General features: G+C 35.1%; 1 non-coding gene across 1 annotated transcript; it reads left to right on the top strand.

Annotated features, from left to right (window-relative positions):
- The first annotated feature begins 4,700 nt into the window (after positions 1-4,700).
- On the top strand, positions 4,701-4,819 carry LOC141304050 (5S ribosomal RNA). Its single transcript, XR_012344017.1, has one exon. It is a non-coding gene; the product is annotated as a 5S ribosomal RNA (ribosomal RNA).

The following is a 4,819-nucleotide window of genomic DNA, read 5'->3' as shown; positions in this document are numbered from 1 at the left end:
TTTATTTTTAATTTTACCGCATGTCCACTGTAGTGGACCACAGGACCATTTTAGTTCGAAACGACAGCCAAACTCAGACAACAAAACTGTACAGAATATGGCTGTAAAGGGATATTAATCCAACATTTATGTAACAAAAACAAAACAACTGAAATCAAGCATTTTCCATAACTTGCAATGAGTCTGTTACAGCGCTGTGCAGGAATTTTGGCCCAATCTTGGCCCACATTGGAAGGTTTTCGAGCATGGACCGCCTTTTTAAGGTCATGCTGTGGGCATCTCAATAGGATTCAGGTCAGGACTTTGACTAGGCCACTCCAAAGTCTTCATTTTGTTTTTCTTCAACCATTCAGAAGTGAATTTGCTTGTGTGCATTGTCCTTCTGCAGAACCACAGAGTGCGGTATCTTTCCTGTTCTTCCCTTTCTGTCTCTGTGTCTGTCTCAGTCTGCTCATCTGAGTCTCCTGCAATTTCTTCCTCTTCTTCAACATCTTCTTGTATGTTACATTCAAATTTATCCTCATCTGACAGCTCTAAGTCAGAGTTTCCCTCAACTATCTTATAAAAATCCTCTCTGCTTCAGTTCTGCCTCCTACAACATGCAGTCATTAATTACATTAAGATGGTCCTGATGTCCACTATAGTTGACATTTAAAAAAGGATGATATTTTGAAACATAAACAATTTAACAGCTTTGAAAGCTAAATGTATTGTTACTGACACTTTAATAAACAAATATATATGTGATTATAATAGTAAAAAACATGTAAAAAAGCTAAATTTTACATATCTCTGTCTTTCCCATAAAATGTGCTCATTTGCATGTCGGCCATTTTGGATTCAGTGTAAAAGTGGTTCCTAGCATGCCAGCCAATCAAATGACATATCACTAGAAAGCCCAGGATGTCCTCTGCACAGTACAACAGGACTTGACAGAGTAGCTCAAAAAATTCAAAGAAAATTCATGAAAACACAAGGTCCACTACAGAGGACATAAGTCAATGGGCTGGGTCTCAGGAGGTATCAGTTGTATATTTGAAGACATACCTGTGCATTTAAAGGGAGGCTTTATCAGATTTATCTCACTTTTGGGAACAATTTTATCCCAGAAGTAAAACCTTCCCATAAACAGCATCACTGTCTGGATCTCTGGAGAAAGTGTTTAAGAAACACTGTGGAGTGTTATGAAAGCCATTCACCTTTTCGGATCCAATAGGAGACAATGGATATAGCAGTAAAATGACACAGTTTCAGGTACGTGACATAAAAATGATTTTTGTTTGAAAGACTTATTAGTCCTTTTCAATGGTAGACTAAAATTGATGTTATGTCATTAATGGGCATAAAAAAATAATAATAATAAAAAAAACTCCAAAAATACTCTCAATGTTTAACCTTGTATGTTTCATATTATTATTATTAAATTGTATGCTACAGAGCAGACCCTGAAGAACAAATGTTTGTTAGTTTGTTTTTAAAATGATATGCCTCGCATTTCTTCTAAAAAACAGGCACATTCACTTGCACTCAAAGTGCGACAATGTGGCGAGTTGATATGTGTAGGTTTTTTTTTTTTTTTGTTGTTAGTATTATTAGGCCTAGTAAAAACAAAATATATATATTAAAAAGGCTTGAGGGGGTAAATGTGGCTGTTTGTGTTGCAGCTGCAGCCGGGGACATGTATCATTACGGGTCGATCCATGTACCTAACAATTTTTGATGTCTTTCAGATGTTTATGATTTACAATGCATGTAAAACTGACATCTTAAAGAGGTCTGTCAGATGTTTGTACACAGTAGATGCTTTCCAAATCAAGTGATCTTTAACAGACGTACCAAAAGTTTACCAAATAAGCAAGTCTTATTTTAGCTAGCTTGATTTGGCTCAAAATAAGTCAGACTAACTGAAATAAACCAGGCTTATTTGGTAAACTTCTTTTATGAAACCCCACAGGTCCGGATCTACGGGAGGTGCTAGAACCGTGTTTTCATGTTGTAAACATGAAAGATTGTGGTAACCGATGACACTTTAAATATAATTAAAATAGAAATTGAATAGAAACACTGAATAAAATCTAAATTTGAGCGCATTAAAGAAAGTGTATTAATAAATATTGTTGAAATATCCCAGGTTATAACAACAGATATTTTAATACGGAGAACAGGTGGTAACAAGCAACTCTGAATTATCACGATTGACCGCCAGAGGGAAGCTTTTTTCTAATCAGTGTTTTGAGATCGTATCAAAAATGTAAAGTGAATTCAGGTAAAGTTGATGTAGAATATAAAGGTTTAAAATATGGACACAAAATAGTTTGAAGTGTTTAGAGAGCATAGACAGAAAAACATTTTTACATATGGTTACCATTTTAAGGGGCCGTTCACATGTCACGTGTCAATCCACAGCAGTCATAACTTTTCTTTTAGACATTATACTCAGTTTTGGACAAGCGATGGTAAGTGCAAATACTGTAATGCAAATCGACTGAAGGTACTGAAGAGTGGAGAATTTAATTTTTACTGTACTGTTGGTGATCCAGTGTAAATATATAATACAGTATAAAAGGACAGTTTTTTTTATTTTTTTATTTTTTACATTTTTTAAACTCTAGCCTAATATTTTTTTTTCCCTGGGCCCACCTAAGTGTCATTAATTATCTGTGCACATTTAACTTAAATCTCAGCAAAATTAAACGTTCCTGTGGCTATAGATGTATATAACCTACAGGCACCTATATTTTTTTCTTGATTAACAAACGTTTACTTGCGCTCTTGTGCTTCTGCCTCCGCTATGGTCGTGTCAATCATCTCGCTGTATCATGGTCTCCTGCGCTGTTGCTTGTGCTGTATGAAGCAGGCGATTGTCTGTTGTCCCGCTGAACTACCTTGATATTATTTCTATAAAAATTACTTCAATATAATATTTTAATAAAAAACGACGGTGGGGCGGTGGGCAAGTAGGCTAATTTAATGGTTAAATGGCCGAACATCGTGAAAAGCGACTTTTTTTAAAGCGTTATTTTTTATCTAGCTGATATCAACATTTTACTTAGGCTAAGCATCAAGGCTTTGCACACTTATACTAACTTAAATCCTGGCGAAATGAAACGTTCCTGTGGCTATGATATACAGTGCAGTAAAAAATCAAATTCTCCACCCTCGGTAGATTTGCATTACAGTATTTGCACTTACCATCGCTTGTCCAAAACTGAACATAATGTCTAAAAGAAACGTTAAGACTGCTGTGCATTTACACTTGACTGAACACTGATCTGTTATTCTTTGCGCTGTCTGGGTACCGCAGATGCTCAGATTTAAAATCATTCAGCAAAATAAAACATGCTGGATGCAGATTAATATTTGTGAAATAAATATTTGTGAAACGAGTTAGGTTGAACAGAAGTCAGGGGACTATCATCTTGTTGACTCTCATTTTAATAGAAACAGCCAGGTATGCAATGGTTAAAAGAATCAAGAAATAAGACACAAGCTGTAAATTATTTTTAAAGCCATAAATCTATTGTTTGAATAATTTGTAACTATTTGAACTTCTTGTGTACATGTGATTTTCTAATTGCTTTTCCAATTTTATTATTATTATTATTATTATTATATTTTTAGTTACATTGTATAATATTTTGATGTAATTAATGTTATTGCACTTGTGTGTTGTTTTAAAGACAGAATGAAAATAAATAAATAATGGTCTTTTATTTTGTTGAACGAACAATGGATGGTGTCACCGGTCCAGGTTTGATTGACCAATCGGCGTAAAGGGGCGTCTCATGATCGAGCCAATATCTCGTTTTTTCGTTTTCTGAACTAATGAAAAAACGAATAAATGAGCCGTTTTCTTATTTCTGCTTATTTCGTTTCAATTTGAAAGTGAAATGAATAAAATGTTCACGGACCGTACAGGGACCCAATTCATCTAGATTATCTAACATTTGTTTTCCTTTTTTTACTGGTAAAGAGTTGACATTTTTTTCTTCTGTGGTCTACTGTACAGACGTGAATTTACTTTTCCCTTAACCTGAGGCTTTTGGTATGAAAAGGCTTTTACATTGTCAAAAAAAAAAAAAAAAAATAGTAGGCTACTTTTTATATTAAAACAAACAAGCAAGCCAGATTTAAACAGTAACGCAAAAGTAATGTAATGCATTACTTTCCATAAAAAAGTAACTAATGCGAGGTAAATCGTCACAATTAAAAGAACCAAAGACTTACTTCAGTCTGTGTGCACTGAATTTATTTAATACACGACTTTCACAATTTGAGTTGAATTATAAATGAACTTTTCTACAACATTCTAATGTATTGAGATGCACCTGAGCACCTCTTTAGCTAAAAGAAAAGGCAATTGTTACTTTTTTTCTTTTTCCATAAAATGATATGCTTCTTATTTCTACTTTTAAATAATCAAAATCTGCCCATTTTTACTTCCTTTTTTCACGAAAAGAGAGGAGAGTTGACTTTTTTCTTTGTTAATCAACATTATGGCGAACTTTGGTTGAAGCGATAATATGTCGGGGGAAAAAATAGTTATACGTTTATATGCTTTAATAATACTATTTCTTTGAGGGTGGGGTGGTTGTTATTCTTGCAACTGCAGTCCGGGGCGTGTGTCTTTACGGGTCGATCTGTGTAGGGCTGCTGCTGGTGTGTCTTCTTTAAATAGCTCACTCTTGACTTCAGCTTTCGCTTACGGCCATACCACCCTGAGCACGCCCGATCTCGTCCGATCTCGGAAGCTAAGCAGGGTCGGGCCTGGTTAGTACTTGGATGGGAGACCGCCTGGGAATACCAGGTGCTGTAAGCT

Source organism: Garra rufa, unplaced genomic scaffold (genome assembly GCF_049309525.1).
Source record: "Garra rufa unplaced genomic scaffold, GarRuf1.0 hap1_unplaced_001, whole genome shotgun sequence".
Classification (NCBI taxonomy): domain Eukaryota; kingdom Metazoa; phylum Chordata; class Actinopteri; order Cypriniformes; family Cyprinidae; genus Garra; species Garra rufa.
This window is presented reverse-complemented; position numbering and strand designations above follow the sequence as displayed.